This window comes from Vulpes vulpes, chromosome 15 (assembly GCF_048418805.1).
Source record: "Vulpes vulpes isolate BD-2025 chromosome 15, VulVul3, whole genome shotgun sequence".
Taxonomy (NCBI): domain Eukaryota; kingdom Metazoa; phylum Chordata; class Mammalia; order Carnivora; family Canidae; genus Vulpes; species Vulpes vulpes.
In genome coordinates, this window is record NC_132794.1 from 27,905,819 (window position 1) to 27,925,240 (window position 19,422).

The 19,422-nt window shown below is 35.9% G+C and overlaps 1 protein-coding gene and 1 long non-coding RNA gene across 2 annotated transcripts in view; one reads left to right on the forward strand and one right to left on the reverse strand.

Annotated features, from left to right (window-relative positions):
• Window positions 1–17,540, reverse strand: part of LOC140595818 (uncharacterized) — a 144,641-nt gene extending 127,101 nt beyond the window's left edge. Inside the window, exon 1 of the long non-coding RNA XR_011997704.1 lies at window positions 17,378–17,540. This is a non-coding gene — a long non-coding RNA (uncharacterized lncRNA). The remainder of the gene's footprint in view (window positions 1–17,377) is intronic.
• The window catches only part of SAMSN1 (SAM domain, SH3 domain and nuclear localization signals 1), a 139,623-nt gene that overhangs the window by 73,245 nt on the left and 46,956 nt on the right, over window positions 1–19,422 (forward strand). The gene's annotated exons all lie outside the window — the stretch shown is intronic.

Sequence of the window (19,422 nt, forward strand, 5' to 3'; positions counted from 1 at the left end):
TATGTTAAAAGGCTATCTGAAATTGAGTACTTAGCTTCTGTAATGTGCTTTTCCTGACAGTCTGCAACCCTTGGATATCCTTATTCACCACAATTAGTAAATTTGATGTCTGTATTTATTGTGCATTAATTCCGTTCTGATGAAAATAAAGTCTCCCTTGACTAAAATACAATTGAATTTAAATTCAACCAAAGGAACCACAGTGCAACTGTGGTTACTGCCAACAAGTTGTCAACCAAAGCAGCAGTCTGGCCTTTGTATCTGAGAAAATTGTTAAAAAGGTGAGGTTACATCTTTATCAGTTACAAAAACAGGACTTATAATTAAAAAGTCAGTTTGCATATATGAAATTGGAAGTGAATAAATTAACTGTTCTTTCCATTGTCTAGACACATGCCTCACTCCCCACTCCACTGACAAGGAGACAGAGTACAATGGGGTTGCATTTTGAAGTTAAATGTATCAGCCAATCACCAATATTTATTAAACACCTAGTACCCATAGAATGTTCTTGCATTTTTAATGTGGCTAGTCTTATACTTAGAAGTTCTGTAGCATAGTATAAGGGGAACACATTAGACTTTAATAGAGGAACCCTGAGGTTAAATTTGGAATCCATGGCATACAGTCATGTTACTGTCTGATCTCTCATTTCTTCTTCCGCATGGTGGGGAAAATATAGTCCTTCTCCCAGACTTACTGCCAAGATGGTAAAAAATATTTTATATGAAAGTGCTCAGCTCTCTGCCTGGTATATATATATATAGCAACCAAAACCCCAAGAATCAATGTTAAAAGGAAACGCATATTTTGGAAAGCTGCGTCTCAACACCAGTGTGGCAATAATAGATTCAGGTGTAAATGAAGCATTTTGTGGAGCTCTTTGACTTCTTTTTGAACTTTAATACTGTTTCTAAACTTCTCAGTACGGCGCTCCTGTAAATGTTAACATTATCAATAGAGGATGGAAAGCTGAAGATAATTTCCATACATCTTGAAGACTTCTGTATGATACACGCAAAGCAAAATGTTTTTTCTTAAGCTTTACATGTTTCATTGTGCATCCCTTCTTTTTTTCTCCCCTTCACCTCTGCTCAATTTCAATAACCTCCAGTTACATTTCTACCCCTTCAAAGCCTGCATACTATCTGGTAAGTTTGTGCCTGCTACAACTTCTCCCCTCAGTTTGATTTTGAGTTTATTCTCTTCTGCCCTCAATTTCCTTCTCTAACTGCTCCTGAAAAATACTCCATTGGAGTCTTATGAGGAAGTAGTACTGTAGCAAGGCTTTGGGAAATCATTACAAAATAGAAACTGGGGAAAGGAAAGAGACCCAGAGAGGCAGAGGACAAAGGTGAGGAGGTGTCCCATTCTCTAGTTATAAAACCAAGGTTTATATGCACAGCTGACTGATAAAGAATTGAATGGAGCTACTTATGGATTGAAATTTTCTCCCTTAATTCGCTTTAAATTTTATTCTGCATAGGATTTGGCTCTGAGGTACAGAGGAGTCGACAGGCCTGAGTTCAAATCTTTACTCCATGTTAGCTTTTTTACTTTAGGTGAGTTAGTTGTTTTGTGTTTCAGTTTCCTCTTTGTAAAAGAGGAGATGATAATACTTTATACAGTTGTTAAGAAGATTAAATGAAATGCAGTGATCCATAGCTGGGTATCAGTAAATATTTGTTCATTTTTCTCTAAGAAATTGCTCTTCTTCTTGCCTATTCTGCACTTTAATAACAAACTAGACTGGATGTGTGAGGCATCTAGGTTCCTCTTTTAGATGATTTATGTATTTCATCCTCTACTGAAACTGACACAAATATCAATTACAGACAGACAGGACACCTCTTGATACCCATGTCCACAGCTCCCTCCCCCAAATATTCTAGATCTATTCTTTCTTTGGAGAACATGTGTTTTGCAGGATGAAAAACTATTACACAATATTGTTTAAGGCTTCCAACCTGGGATGCCTGGGTGGCTCAGTGTTTGAGTGTCTGCCTTTGGCTCAGGGCGTGACACTGGGGTCCCTGGATGGAGTCCCGCATCGGGCTCCCCACAGGGAGCCTGCTTCTCCCTCTGCCTATGTCTCTGCCTCTCTCTCTGTGTCTATCATGGATAAATAAATAAAATCTTTAGAAAAGAATAAGGCTTCCAACCTCTCTAAAAAGCCATTCTGTAGGAATCACTAAATACAGAACCCTTTGTTTGTGTACCCAAAGCTTATCACTGGGCACATGATGTCAGCACAGCACTACATTTGCAACACAATGAAAAGGTTCAAGCTCTAGATCAATGCTACCCTGAGCTAGTTCTGCTTCTTTCAATTGAGCCTTGCCATCTCTCTGAGTCTTAAGTTTCCCAAAGGATTATTAGAACTTTACATATCGGTGTTCAAGACATCTGAATACTAAATTATGTACATAAGTTTTCCAGGTTTATTTAGGAAAAGTCTCAATTTAACAATCTCATAATTTTAAAACTTATTATACTATATACTTCATGTTTAAAACAGGTGAAGTCATGTTAAATAGCTTCTTCAATATAATACAATCTAAAATATATACTTCACATGTTTGGTTATGTCATAAAATTAAAATATATATTTTTAAGTAAGCTCTGAGTCCAATGTGGGGCTTGGACTCAACAACCTCAAGATCAAGAGTCTTATGCCCCACCAACTAAGCCAGCCAGGTGCCCCAAAATTAATATTTCTGTAATATCAGTTATGATATTCAGTAAGTGAAAGTTATTGAGACATGCTTTATATTCATTAAATTATTTACTCATATATGCAAGTACAACACTTTGTGTCTCAGGAGGCTATGATGAAATGGCAGAAATGTGAATCAGAATGCCTTAACAGTGTCTTCTTGCTCTCTAGTGAATTCTATCACTTTAGTAAAGATATATCACTAGTAAACTGTGTGTGTGTGCATTTATGTTGCTTGAAATACTGAAAACATACTTAAGTCTCTTGTATTTATAACAGGATCTATTTAAACCATTTAAGATTAGAAACAGCTAAAGGGTATATATAAGCCTTAGAAGTGTCAGATGTTTGGATGCCACCTACTTCAATTAAAAAGTCATTTGCTTGCATCAAAGTTGCCAGTTATCATCACAATTCATGATATTTCTAGGAAATATACCGAACAGAAATAACAGCTGTACTCCAGCATCCCTAGTATTGATCTTAGTGACAGTATGTTTCTTAACAAGTTTTTTACTTGTCTAGGAATAGACATTTCAAAATATGGATATAAATCAGTTTCTCCAATTAAGATAAAAATCAAAGAAAACCATTCTGGGAACTCAAATGGCTTGCTACTGGAAAATTAATTCTGTTCATTTCATGGTTATGAGATTTTCAACTGAATTATATTTTTTGTCAATATCAAAATATCAATATCAAAATCATTTGAAGTGTCTGTATCATGGTATTAGTACTGGCATTTTTCATTGTGACCTTCCCATCACTAAATAAGGGAGTCTGGAAAGATTGAATTTTAAAGTATGCCCTTTCTTCAGTCAGGTAACAATACACAGACAGGACAGCTCTACTTTTTGAGCCAAACTAAGAGAGGGAGAAGAGTGATCTTTTCTCCATCCTTTCTGTTTATTTCACAGACAAGGAGATCCTAACTAATTATAGTGATCAAAAAGCTTTGGAAATTTTGCAAATTTACTCCATTCCTCATCTCCAGTCTAAGCACCACATTTTAGCCAGAGCCTTCTGTCTAACATACACACCTGGTCATGTCACTCTCTTATTTTGGCAATAGTTCTTCAGTAATTCCCCTACCATACAAATATATACTCCCACTATATTCAAATCTATATTCTTTAATATAGTGCATTCGTTTCCTAGGGCTGCCATAATAAAGTAGCACAAACTGGATGGCTGTCTCACTGCTCTGGAGGTTAGAAGCCCCAAATCAAAGTGTTGGCAGGGCCATACTGTCCCTAAAGTTTTTAGAAAATGATTCTTCCTTGGCTCTTCCAACTTCTCATAGCCCTGGGTGTTCCCTGGCTTGTGGTAGGATAATTCCAATTTCTGCTTTCATCTTCACATGGCCATCCTCTCTCTGTGTGTTTCCACTTAGTCTCCTCTCTGTGCATGTATGTGTCCAATTTCCCTCTTCTTTTAAGGACAACAAGCATATTGGATTAAGATCTCACCTTACTCCAGTTTTCAAATGCATAGCCTCAATTCCAAATAAGGTCACATTTCAAGGTACCGGGGATTAGGACTACAACATAGCTTTTGAGGGGGAAGATACAATTCAACCCATGCCCTCCAAACCATTCACAGCCTGGCTTTAAACCATCAGGCAGCTCCATTTTCCCTCTTTCTCTTTGTTTACCATACACACTTGCTGTAAGAAATTACTCCCACTTCAGACCACAACAAATACTCTCATGACTCTAATACTCTTCTCATTGCTAGAACATTCTTTTGCCTTGTCTCCCCAGCAAATTCCTAGTTGACTCATTACTACCTCAAGCGTTGCTTTCTTGGTGAATTATTTACCGACTTCTTCAGGCAAATTGGTAATTTTCTCTCTATTTTTTCTCCACCCATTGCAACCTGGATTGATACAGACTGTGTTACACTGGATTCTCATCATGTCTTGGTTGGCCTGTCTTCCCACTAAAGTGCAAAGTCTTAGAAGGCAGTGCCCATGCCTTTCCATCTCATTCCTGGCAGAATGCCAAGTCCACAGGTGACATTAATAAATACTTATTAAACAAATAAGAAAAGAGGGGCTGTCCTCCACATTTTGGAGTACAAAAATGATTAGAGAAGCCCAGAAACAACATCTTATGCCTGAGGGAGGTTCAAATCCCATTCTGTCTTCTTTCTGTCTACCCAACAGAGGGATTGACGTGGGTTAAGGTTTTCCAAGCTGGTGGCCAGCCACAGTGACTTAAAGACCAGCAACAGATGTCCACAGTTTCCAGATTGATGCCTTCTCGAGGTGGTTCTGTGTAGTTTCTGTTCACCTACTGATTGCCAAAAGTAGAGCTGACCTTTGCTGGCTGATAGAAGTTGGCTTTGCATGAACCATATGACATATACTGAATGCACTGAGAACTAGAAACAAAATCCACGTTTTTCCCCTAAATATTTATCATGTAAAGAATGTTTCTTTTCTCTTTTAAAAGAGAAGTGTTAGTTTTCAAAAGAACTATCTCCACGGGATGAGTTGGTAAGTTTAACTTCTAATATTCAGAGAATTATAAGGCAGATTTTACTGGAGATAGGACCAATATGATTTCTTTCAATAGCTTGTAAGGAGATATTTCATTTCAATGAATGTTTTGCAGGAAAGCTCACAGGCTCACTTACAAGTGCTAGAATCAGAGGCTGAGTTGGTACAAGGGGAAATTCAAATAATCAGTTTCCCATATGCATAAAATCAGGATAAGTACTTCATAGGAAAGCTGTTAGGGTAAAATAATTTATGTTAAAAGGTGCTCAAGCCTTGGAAAAGAATGTTACATGAATCAATAATAGATCATTATCATCATTAGGAGGTATGTTGACATACCTTATGCATTTCTTCACAAAGGAGAAAGTATTTTATGAAGAAGTTTGTAGTCTGTATGTATCAAAATTTTTGCAAGACATTTTTCTGATAACGTCCAATTAAACATTTATTCTGCCTGCCATTAATCCCTCTTGGTTTTTAGGGGTATGAATTCTGACATTTTTATCCTGATACTTGTCAATCCAAGGAGATGGCCCCTAAAGTGTATAAACCTATATAGAGTTTAGTCTTGTCATCCATTCAACAGACGCTTCCTAAGCCTCTCTCTTCCAGGCTGTATGCTAGTGCCAGCAGTAGGCCTGGCCTCTGCCTTCTAGGTAACCAAAACAAATAAACAAATAAATGATATGTCCAAGCACAGTAAGAAGACCAACATGACCAGGTCAGAGAAAAGAGGAGACCAATACAGATATGCAAAGGCCAGAGATGTTCAGGGGAACACTCCCATATTCTGGGCATAGGAAAGAGTATGGAGTTTGTTTTAAGTACATTTGCAAATCCACAGTTAAATGCTTATCCCCAACTGTAAGTGAAAGCAGAACTGAATTCCCCTGTAGAAATTTCCCCTAGTTGGTGGCAAAGGATAAATAGCATATTCAAATATCATTATAACATGTGACAATGAAAGAACATCAGGTTAAACTAGCAAGGACATCATGCACGGGCTTTGGAAATCAGAGGCTAAACATGTTACCAGGAAGTTGGGTCACACTGTGACCACAGCCCAGAATGAGGGCTGGGGGGCTGGAATCCTTAGAGATTTCATGTGTTTCTACCTTGGTATTTGAAGGAGAAAGAATGAAACTAGGTTTGTTAAGACCTTCTTTGTGTCAGGAATTTTATACATGTCTTCTGATTTAAACTTAACAACTTTCAAGAGGAAATATTTTCCCCTTTCACCAAAGAGGAAATTGAAACTTTGAGAAGTCAAATGTAAGGCCCCAGTTATATAGCGTGTCTGAAATTCAGATCTATGTCAGTTCTCCAAAGGACACATGTTCTCATAACATCACAGGGCCTCCAAGGATGGGTGGCATGAGGAAAGGCAGACCTCAAGGCAGGCTTGCCCAACAGAGGACTAGTCACCAGAATGCATAATTGCTGTAAGGGCCACTTTGGGTGGTTAGAATTCTGTGCCTTTGAAAATAAACAGAGAATCCAATATTCTCTCCAAATAACTATTGGTTTTCAGTTAATTATTTATTTTTCTTAGCAATAGGGCACAGATGTTAACTTGGCTATCTGGTTCACTGTACTACACAGATAAGCAAAGAAAACCAGACTTCTTTCATTTCTCAAAAGAATAGCTGAAACATTATGGAAATTTTTCTTGATAGAAAGGAAAATACAATTGAGTTATGGGTAACACACTTGTAGAATCCTGAAATGATCACTTAATTTTTCCCTTCCCAGAAATGACAAATACAGATGCTTTAAAATTAGAATGCTGGGCGGGGGGTAGGGGGAGGGATTCTAAAGAGCTGTGCCTCACTCCACATACTTTATGTGGAAACCTTACTTTGTGTGTGTTGGGTCAGGGAGGACAATGTGTATCTATTTACAATGTACCTGATCTCCTAAGAGGCTCTTCCATTATCCTTTTTTTAAGAAGGAAAGAAGGAATTCCAACAAGTGAACATATACATGTGTATATTCATCCATATCACATATATACATACATAAATGTATACATATATATGCACATAAATATGCATATGTATGTGATGTGTGTATATGTATATATATGACACTATGAAATTTGATTTTGCTGTGGTAAACATTTTTACTTTAGCAACATTTTAAAAGCAATACCACAATCATATTTTATTTACTTCTTTTGTAATTAAACTAATATGCAAGTAAAGTATGTCTAATTGCATATCATAGTTAAACTAATTATACTGTAACCAATGAGGGGATGAAGATCACATAAAGGATTTTGATTATTTAAATAGGGTATTCAGTTACTGTCTCCTATAGCTTTATAGTTCTAGTGTAGTTTCAAATGGTAAGGTCTGAAAAACTGGTCACTCTTGAATTTGCTGCAAATTTTTCTGATGAGTGAAGATAGAAAGGAAATAGAAATGATTTTGTTCTTTCCGTTTAAGAATAGCTTTTCTGAGGAAAGGAACTCACATATATCTCTGCAGCAATATTCTATTAATTGCATTTTTCTTCAGTAGGTAAAGACAGGAAACCATGGTCTATTGATCAGAACAGTCTACCTTCCTCTTGTGCTTCTGAGGAAAGAAGTATGAATTAAGCAGAGGATTTTAATAGTACATAGGAAGTACTTTTTACATGTGCTCAGATAAAAATTAATTAAAATATACTTTTGTGCAAAGTTAGTTCAATTTGTTTGGTCAGTATTGTACTATGGACAGAATTGCCTTTCAGCCTAATGAGGTATGATTCAGGCGATACTGAATTATACTCTTAGTTGAAAAATTACTTTGAAGATTTTTAATGAAATGTAAGTTTTTTTATTTTTATATTGTCTATAAAGAATTAAAAGGCAAACTATTTCACAAGATACAGTATTTCTGTGATTATGGAAAGAATCTGAAAATGTCTAGAGAGCCAAATACTTAAATGTGAGAATAGACTTGCCATGGAAAAGCTTCATGTTTGTGGCCTGGCTTCTTTCTACCATGTCATGCCAGTAGCCAAGTCCTATGTCAATCTTAAAAACTATAAGGTAGGAGTAGTAGTGACAGGGATCTGTTTTTTTGTTATTAGATGTTCCATATAATTAGTAGCTTAGCAAATAAGGTAAAGAGACGTAAATGTTTTAAAGGACAGAATGAGAATCAAAGATGATAAAAATGTGAAGAAACACAGTTGACAAAACTAGACTTTGCTTAAATATGTTGTATTATCTGTATACATTTACTATAAAGATGAAAACCCACATCAACAAAAACACTTGGTAAAAAGATGCGAGGAAGGATGCCTGGGTGGCTCAGTCTGCCTTTGGCTCAGGTCCTGATCCTGGGATCCTGGGATCGAGTCCTGCATTGGGCTCCCCACAGGGAGCCTGTTTCTCCCTCTGCCTCTCTCTCTCTGCCTCTGTCTCTGTGTCCCTCATGAATGAATAAATAAAATATTTTCAAAAAATAAAATAAAATAAAAAGATGAGAGGAGAGATGCCAGCTAGTGTCAGGGACAATGGAATGTGGAGGAAGGATTGGAGCAAGTGGCAGTCTCAGGACCTGCAGAAAAGCATGCTGCAGTGCAGTGAGTCAGTGTGCACCAAAGATTCTCTGAGAGCTTCAGCATTTGAAAACTTCAAGAAAGCTACCTCCTCTCCCCCACAGCCCTCCCAGGACAGGATTACTGTACCTGTGAACCTGAATGATCTCAGAGAATAGAACTCCAGAAACTGCCCTTGTGGGTTTTCTGCGCAAAGGCTTCTTTGTTGCCTGATCACCTAATAAAGCCACCCATTCACAGGGTTTCTAGTGAGGATTTTCATACCATGCTCTTTGGGATGTACCAGCAGCTGAAGATAGCTAGACATTTGAAGAAAGCCTCAAACATGAAAGAGATCAAAGCAAATGAAGAAAGAAATCAGAGAAAAACAAAGACGATGAAAGGGACAGAAGGAAAAGAAAATTAATGATAATTAATAACCTCAGAAAGAGAACATAGTCCATGTATATATTTAGTTCTTAGTGTCTAGTTCATGCCAGACATGTTTTTACTAATTTTATAATAAAATCTTACTTAATCATCATAGTATTCCCTTTGAGGTATGCACTACTATCATGTCCATTTTATAAAAAGACCAAGTAACTTGCCAAGAGCATCTTACTAAATGGCAGAGCCAGGATTTGAACTCAGGTAGTCTACAAGTGCATCTTCTTACCTAGTATATTTTAACCCCTTACCAAGAATTAAGAACAGAATGTTTTTCAAGACTTTCTTTCTTTTTTTTTCAAGATTTTATTTATTTACTTGACAGAGAGAAAGCACAAACAGAGGGAGAGGGAGAAGCAGGCTCCCCACTGAGCAGGGAGCCTGAAGTGGGGCTCAATCCCAGGACCCTGGGATCAGGACCTGAGCTGAAGGCAGATGGCCAACCAACTGAGCCAACCAGGCACCCAAGTCCCACTTTCTTTAGTTAGTTTTAATAATATACTATTATTAAAATATACCTCTGAAATAAAACCTCAAAATAAGACCTCAAAAATAACCTATATCTATCAATGCTGCATCCCCTACCCTGAGTGAATCATTATACTAAATGCTATGTTCTTTACTCTTTCTTTTTTCAAACTGTGTATATGTGCTTTTTGTTTTTTGTTTTTGGGGTCTTTGTTTTTTAAGAGCATCATGCTACATGTAATTCTTTTTGGAATGTTTCTTTTCACTTAATAGTTTTATTAATTATTATTTTTAAGATTGCCCATATTTTTTAATAACAGTTGATTTCATTTTTAATGCTTTATTAAAAATAAAACTACAGAATGTTGTGAAAAAGGAATCAGAACTTTTGCAAAATAAAATATTAATTAAAAATGATTATTAGTTCCTTAGTAGAAAAAGTAATGGAATTTCCTAGAAAGTAAAAAACAAACGAACAAACAAAAAACAACAACACGAAAATGAAAAAGAAATAGAAAACAGAGACGTATAAAACAATGAGAGTATCCATCATTTTTTTTTTCTAATGCAAAACCAATTTATTTCCATGTACGACAATGAAGATTGGGATACTATTAAAAGTAAAGCAGTCTTCTGTCAAATAGAGATCCAGATTTTTAAGTAGCTGCTTTTGGGAACTACTACGATGGAAGACTTGCTGTGTTACCTTCGGATGTTAAGCCTGTCTGCCTGATGCTTCACCAAACTGTTCCGAGATGCCTTCCTTCGAAGTCAGCCTTTCTAATTCCTTCTGATAGCTATGCTGGTATTCCAGATATTTTATGTTCCTCTTCTGTTTACCCATGAATCTTTTCAGGAATTCTAAGACATCCAGGATGTCTAAAATGGACTGATTAGATTTCCAGAAAGAACAGAAAAAAAGAGATGAAGAATTTATTAAAGAAACACAGACCAGGGATCCCTGGGTGGCACAGCGGTTTAGCGCCTGCCTTTGGCCCAGGGCACGATCTTGGAGACCCGGGATCGAATCCCACGTCAGGCTCCCGGTGCATGGAGTCTGCTTCTCCCTCTGCCTGTGTTTCTGCCTCTCTCTCTCTCTCTCTCTCTCTCTCTGACTATCATAAGTAAATAAAAATTAAAAAAAAAAAAAAACACAGACCAGAAAGTTGCATGTTTCCATTTTGAAAGAGCTACTGAATAAATGTACAGAGAATGTAAAAATAAGCCATATCAAGGCACATAATATGAGATTTTAGGACATATGAAGGATAAATGTGAAATATAGAGGAAGACAAAGAGTCTCGATACAATAAACCAAGAATCACAATGGCATTACACTTCTCAATAACAACTGTAGAATTTAAAGAATAAGAGAGAGACCTTATTAATTCTAAGGAAAAAAATGAGGCTAGAATTCTATTTCCAGTCAAAATAGCATTCACATGTGAAGGATCTAGAACACTTCCACTTAGGAAGTGTATTTCTGCAGATGAGAGCATAGACAACATTAAAGATGTGAGACTCAGGCTACAGAGTATCCAAATCAAGAGAGGATTGAGAAGTTCCATTTCAGCTTCAGTCTTGTATACTTAGAGAATAACCAGACCACCTTGGAACAGAGGAAAGAATAAACCCGAAATATTTGAGCATTTGAAGTTACAAGTATGATCTATATTTAAACATCAAAAACTCACCAGCCTAATTTAGGATCGAGTCCCAAATCAGGCTCCCTGCATGGATCCTGCTTCTCCCTCTGCTTGTGTCTCTGCCTCTCTCTCTCTCTCTCTGTGTCTCCATGAATAAATAAATAAAATCTTTTTTTTTTTTAAAGATTTTATTTATTTATTCATGATAGAGAGAGAGAGAGAGGCAGAGACACAGGCAGAGGGAGAAGCAGGCTCCATGCACCGGGAGCCCGACGTGGGACTCGATCCCGAGTCTCCAGGATCGCGCCCTGGGCCAAAGGCAGGCGCCAAACCGCTGCGCCACCCAGGGATCCCCAATAAATAAAATCTTAAAAAAAATAATACTTTATCAAAAGCCATCATCAGGGCACTTCGGAACCTAGGGAATTTGACAAAATCTGGACACGTCTAATTTGCGCTCCTACTCTGATTTTTATAAGCATGAGATTATTATTAAAGATAGCATTGAAGGGCTCTTAACTCTTCTTAGAGTCACAACAGATAGCTTGGGTTAAAGTAGGAAAATGAAGTGGTATCAGATGCCCCTGTGGTTCTGAGTCTTAAAGAGGGTTCTAGATGTTTGCACACTTACTGGTTTCAAATTCTTTTACACACATAATGTTTAAACACTGTCTCCAACTAGTAGCTAAGCATTACTCTTCTTTCAGCCTTTACCATTTAGAACCTAATCCCCAAATAAATCACTTCTCTTTTATAGCAGGTCTTTATTTACACAAAGGTATAACTATGATAGAGAATGATGATTATGAGCTGAGGCTTTGGATTGAATCATGATTCTATCACTTCCTACCTGTGCAAACTAGAACACTTTACCTAACTTCGCCTTATTATTGAGGATGGTAACATTAGAGCAGCTCATGGAGATTTTCTAAGGATTACATGGGAATTATGGGTAAAGGACTAAGCATAATGCTAAGCGTATAATAAGCACTCAAAATTGATACTCATTAGTATTATCAACTTTGAGAATAAGATTACTTCATGAATATTGTAATTCTGAATCATAAATAGATAAATAAAACTTTATTTTATTACTTGTGGCAACCACCTAGAAAGTATATATTTATAATTTATTTAATAATCTGAATAATTTGCACTTATTTTGAATTTAGTTCCCCTAATTATTTTTGTCACTTTGGAACTGGTACACCTAATTTTTGTTTACTAAGTATTCTCTTATATTGTTTTCCAACATCTTGCCAGGCAGGCAAAGATATGATCTAAGACTTTCTTTGTCTCCTTCAAGGCAGTTTCTTACTGTATGATTCTTTAGGTTCCCCATTTATCTTAGACCACTCATCCTTTTTATTTATCTCTATTCTCTATTTATTCTACAATTAAGATAATGAGATAATTTTCTTGATTATCTTTTGGGAAATTTAAAATATGAAATAGTATCACAGGCCACAAGACTCTCTCTCAAGAGGCTTCCTAAGGTATCTAGGGCCTGACCAGCAGCCCTTCTCTCTCAGAAGGATAGTTTTGAGGATATCAAGAGTGGATCCTTTCTTGGGACATACTCCAATTAAGCACGATGGCAATTCATTAATTTATAGTAAGAAATACAAGTGTAGATTTTCAGGTACTTGATGTCCATTTGAACAATGCATTTGCTCTTGTAGACAGACCTACCCAAGGAACCAAATCATCATTAGAACGTTACTCACTGAGCTTAAAATCAAAAAATAAAGAGAAGCAGTTAGACAAATATATTGTTTACTGAAATTCAACTAAACTTGCTTGATGCATCCATCTCCATATGATGGATTATCTTGTAAGAGAATTAAGATACTCGAAGTTCACTGAAGCTCTACCAAATATTTGCATCTGTTACACTCCTTTCTCTATGTGAAGCAAAATGAGTAAGATTTCTTCTCACCTTCCTAAATGGTTTGGTCTTCACCCTATCACTGTTAATAAATGTATGAGAACTCTGTTACAAAACTCAGGTAAAGCATCATATCACAAGGAGAAATTAATAGGTGAAAAATTAATTTCTAATATAGACTTGATATGAGTTCCTGGAAGAATATAATCCTTGTGATACGTATGCTTAATTTCAGGCCTCATTGGGAAAAACAAACCTCTATACCTCCCATCATCTTAACAGCTCCTGTTAGTAGGATCAGAACTTTCTCTTTTCCCAGTTATCTCCTCATCAACTTTTCTTCATTCTGTAAAGCAGATCCCTGGGCAAAGCAGAAAAGTCACTGTAAGGATTTTTAATTAATAAGACATTAGGAGAGATTTCAAGAGCTTAGGGAAGGGGGTGGGTCCCTTACAGAAAAGGGTTAGTAAATAGGGACTCCAGAGATGGAATGGATAAATGACCTCAGAGAGTGAAGAAATGGAAGAGATTTACAGAGAATCACCATTCCTCTCCCCATCCCCACCACCTTCATCCCCACTGTAGGTCTGGGGGATATCCATACCACCATTTCTCTGTAAACACCCAAGTCTAAACAAGGAGGAGGTGTTTTATCCATTATATTGCAAGAATAAGCTAAATATCTGGGGAGTACAACACTCAGTATGTTTTATATGGCCAAAATGACTTTGAAACTACCAACAGAATTATTGAGGAAAGAACTGCAAGAACTTCATCAGATCGATATTTGTATTTGCTTTAAGAAATCCTGAGTAGAGTTAGGATTTGTAGGATAGTCTCCACTTCCAGCAACCATAAACAGACAAGAACACAGCAGCCCCACTTGGTTTCTTTCTATAAATTTCCCTTCTCTATTCTATAGAGAGAAACCTGCTTTCGGGAGCCAGAAAGAAAAACCAAACAATCGAGTTTAACTTGTTTTTATGATTGACTCTTTCTTTTCTTTATCACAAGTGACTAAATTCTGTAGACCCAGATGAAATGCAATCCATTTTTTCTATAAGATAATCTATCTTACATTAAATGTTAATTTCAGAGTTGTACTTCACAATGACAATCTTATGTCTCTTATTTTTCAAGTTCTCAGAAGATATTTCTCTGTTGTCCTTCTCCAACAATGCATTTGAGGTATAGTCAGGAGTATTTTAAGTCATAGTTACTAAAACAGCTTTTGGTCATGGTCACCCCAGTAATACACAGAAGCATTAGATTTGCTGTGACAAAGTCCAGGTATTTGAGGTGTACCCATTAAGGTGGTGTGGGGATTATGGTCCCATTTTAAAAGATTGGATTTAAAAACACCCCCTTCTATTGAACAAATATAAGTGCCTGAAGTATAGACTATGATTAATCAAAAAATTTGTAATTTCAGTCCTCAACCTGAGGACTTTGCCAGGAAGCAAAGAAAAATGGAGGTCCTCAGGCAATAAAGAAATCAGAATCTTTCACCTATACTTTTCTGATTTGAAATTGATAATTCATGTATTAGCAGTCCACTAATAAATATTTGTTGAATTGTTAAAACAACTCTTTAATGCTTACTTCATTTTCTCCTAAAATATACCCCAAAAGCTATTTGATTGCAATTTCTTTAAAATTTTGACTCACTCTCTGTGACGCAGAAATAGTGACCTAAATATAAGCCACAAAGTCCCAAGTTTCACCCTGCCCAGGTTCTAAGACCATTAAGGTAATTTGTGAAAACAAAGCACACAGACTGTTGTTTTGCAATTTCCCTGCTTCAGAACATGTCTTAAGCAACATGTGGGTTAGTGGTTTAATCATGATAGGGAGTTAGGTGTGTTCAATACTAACTCTTTATCCCATTCTTGTCCTACCTTTGACTTTTGAATTTGCTGGGTCATTTTGATTACTCATTAAATATCCTAGTGGCCCTAAGATTCCATAACACAGTAGATAATTCATTAAAAAAACAGAAGCAAAAGAAAAAACACTTGCTGCTACCTTACCACCTAAGATTTTTTGAAGACCAAGTCATTTAACATAGATTGTGATAGGACTTCACATGTCTTTTAATATCTCCAGAAAATATTTTTCCTGGGTAGTAGAGAAGGTTAGAAAATTGCTTTTCCCATCTGTAGTTCTGAAGGAAAAGATTCCAATTTTACTGCAATTTTAAAATATTTCTTAGTGTTAATGATGGTAGAGTGCCTAGAGATCATAAATTGAGATTTTATGCAAATTGCTAGAGTGTAACACTTCTTAAAACTGCAGATGGTCTAGTCCACATGTGTCACCATGAATGTGAATGTTCTCTATTCTTTTATATCATTGTAGAAACATAATTGATAGCAAACACCACCCGAACCTATTTGAAATTTCATACTTCTTTAAGATCAACAAACATTTCTTGTCATTAAACATTATTTAAATGCTAAGTCATATAATATGTATGCTTTTTATTGATATTTCCTTTTATTCTCACCTGAACTCTATTACTATAGTAAGTGCAGGTACTATCATTCTTATGTTGTTGATCAAACTCCAGAATTGAATTAAATTTCTATTCCCAGGTAAAGAAAGGGAGGCACTGAGGGTGCAAATGTTTCAGAAGAAATATATTTTTTTCATGACTTTCAATTCCTGAAAAAATGAAACAAAAATATAGTTAGGTCACTGCCTAAACCTAAGTCAGGCCTCTAGGGAATTACCCAACCTCAGAGCCCTCAGTGTTATTTTGAAAATACCAGTCTGATAATTCCTAAAAATATAATTGCTCTTAATATCTAGGAGAAGCAGCATATTAACCAGAATCTTAAGAGTATGTCTTTAATTCTATTATAGGACATAAACAATTTTTAAGCTGGTCAAGAGGCATAATACACTGTCAAACAGCACATAACATGTAATTTAATATTCATTAAATGATTAGTGAAATTTGAACACTTATAACTGGGCCTCAGGAAGGGGCAGCTCACAGGTATGAGGGAAGACTGAGAAATAAAGTCAGCTTGGGTTTTATCCAGAGAAGCTGCTCATTAAGAATATGGTGCCACTGCTTTTCAACCCAGGGGTTTGATAAATGGAAATCTAGGTTGATTTTCTAACAAGCCTGTTTTAATATAACTGGACTTTTAGACATTCCACATGTCTTCCTTTGGTAAATCCCTAATTAACAAGAAAGCTTGAACTTTTTGCTTTTACTTTCTGGGTATCTCGGTTTTGACATTATAATAAAAATGCTAAACCCTTTAGTTTGATGAGAAAAGTCTCTCTCTAAGCCATATTAGCTCTATTCCAGGCCTATTAAATAGAGACTGGATGCTTCATTTGAAGGTACCATTGATCCATTGGATCATCGCTAGGCTAGCAATTATCAGTAGACAGCATTGCAATCTGTAGCAGAAAAGACATCTAGTTAAGGCAGGGTTCTGTTTCATTGATTTTCATATTAATCAGGTCTTGACAACATAGTAATGTTTTAAAAAGTAACAATATGCGCAATCATTGAATCCTGAAGTCATATTCCTATTTATATGAATTTCATTCATACTGTTTCTTAAGTACATTGCATACATGCTTTAAGTAAGATTAGTATTGTATAAAGTCTAGTTTATTGGGGTGCCTGGGTGACTCAGTCAGTTAAGGCTTCAGCTCAGGTCATGATCCCAGAGTCCTGGGATTAAGCCCCACATCGTGCTCCCTGCTTATCAGGGGCCTGCTTCTCCCTCTCCCCCTGCTTGTGCTCTCTCTGTCAAATAAATAAATAAAATCTTTTTTAAAAAAAGATTAGTATTGTATAAAGTCTACTTTATTTCATCTCATAAAGTTTACTTAGAAGTATGAAACTGACTACCCTGAGTATTCTCTTCATTTTTTTTTAGTATTAAAATACCCACATCTCAAGTTTTATTTCATTTATTGGCTCAGATATTTTCCTCCCTCTATCAGAGTGTGTTATAGATTTTTTTATTTTCATATAAACTAAAAAAAAAAAATCCTTATTTTGAATCCTTATGGCCCTAATGATAACTACAGGCATGTCCAAGTGTGAGATTTAGGAATCTACCTCATAGAAGACAACAGATACAGAACAGGAGTTACCAAAGAATTACCATTGAAAAAAAAAAAAAAGAAAAGAAAAAAAAAAACTTTACCCATGTAGATGTGAAGCCATATCCCGACCAAAGGAGGAAGTGGCAGGTCACTGGGCTCAAACTTATCTGCTGTACATCACAGACAGACACAGTGCTGACAGCGTTCAGTTGTTTCTGTAACAACAGAAAGTGCACTTGCTTGGAGCAGTCTGAGTTCAAAATGCTGAAGAGAAAACCATCCAATGTTTCAGAGAAGGAAAAACATCAAAAACCAAAGGTAAGGTAATTTTATACACAAACAAAACCAAATCATTTAATAGAATAAACACATACACACACACACACACGCGCGCGCGCGCACTGTTCTTCTCTTGTCAGTCATAAATCAATTCAACTCTAGGGCTGAATGCCTCATGGCAAGTCTGAAAAATGTTGAATTGCAAACGTAGGTGTTAAATAATATCTAGACAATTATTTTCTCTGTAATTTTACCATATAGTGTATATTTGATCATTTACATTTGTAACTGAAGTTTGAGCTCAGATCCAACTTCATGGAAATCAATTTGGTGGTCTCTATTTTAAAGATTGATATTATGAAACATTCTTGAACGTTTTTAATGACGATAAAGTTGTCAATGTCTATTTGACTGACTGCATTTTATCCGTCATGTGTTCAGCTCTCATAATACGTTTAATTATGAGGAAATTGTAAAATAGAGATGTTTATACTAAATATTTGCTTTTTTCATTTTTTGTATTAAAATATGATAGCTTGTTGAAAAGATTATTTTTCCTAACTCTCGCTTGAACTAACGCTTCACTAGAGAGAGGATTGGGTTATATTTTAGGAAGTATCAAAACCCCATATATTGATAGATTTGCCAAATTGGTTCTATTTAGAATGTTAGGCTATTTTTGTCTTAACAATAATTGCCACTTTTTAAAAAAGTACAGCATGAGATGACAAAATTCAGATTCTACTGCAGAACTCTAAATTAGTTTCATTAATAAAGTGAAAGAAACTATGAAATACTGGGTTCAAAGCTTTTCTCCAATACTTGTACATTTTTTGAGTTCCCTAGATAAATCATATTTTTGATCTACTTGTGAATGAACTATAGCTGAGGTCAGACGTCTTTTCAGAGGACTGACTTATTATCTATTATTGGTCTTTATTTGCTTGGCACCCATTTGGAGAGAAAGAAGTTGGGAATTGATTGTGAACTTCTGAATTGATGTGGCATTGAACAATGGTCAATATTTTATAAGTCTTTGCAAGTTACTATACAACCTGTCTGAAGGAAACTAAAAAATAAATGATTTCTGATCTTTAAAAACTTAGGCAACCATCTTAGTTAAAAATACAGCTGGATAATGTATCATGATTTCTGTCTTTTCCCCTAATATAATATGGGGCGTTTCCCAAAGAGAAGCATAGCAGCATTTCCCAAAGAGAAAAAAAATTCTAAAAGCATCATTTTTATGTTTAAGATTAATTTTATATAGAATTTACTCAATTAAAATGTAACAAATATTGAGTTGACAATACTAGGTTTTAGGGAGATCGTAAAGGTTTTTAAAACTAAACGAGAATTCTCTGGCAATAAAAAGAATAGTTCAGCCACACTGTTATCATCAAAGAGATGAAGGCAGCATTTAAAACAAAGAAGAGAAATCCCCTTGTGGCTCAGCAGCTGAGTGCCTGCCTTTGGCCCAGGGCATGATCCTGTAGTCCCAGGATCGAGTCCCACATCGGGCATCTTGCATGGAGCCTGCTTCTCCTTCTGCCTATGTCTCTGCCTCTCTCTATCTGTGTCTCTCATGAATAAATAAGTAAAGCTTTTTTTAAAAAAATGAGGGACCTATTACTGAATTATCTAGTTTATGTTAACTCTTGTGTGTTATAGTTTAGGTGGCCTAGTACCCAATTCAAATGGTGAATGCATAGTATACCTAATATCACTTCAGTTAAAAAATATGGAACTGTTAATTTGGAAAGGAAACCAATGGAGAAGGACTTTGTTATCAGTATTTTTAAGTAGGTCCTATAATTGTGAGAAAGTTCAAAACATTCATGGATATAAAATATAACAATAGATATTA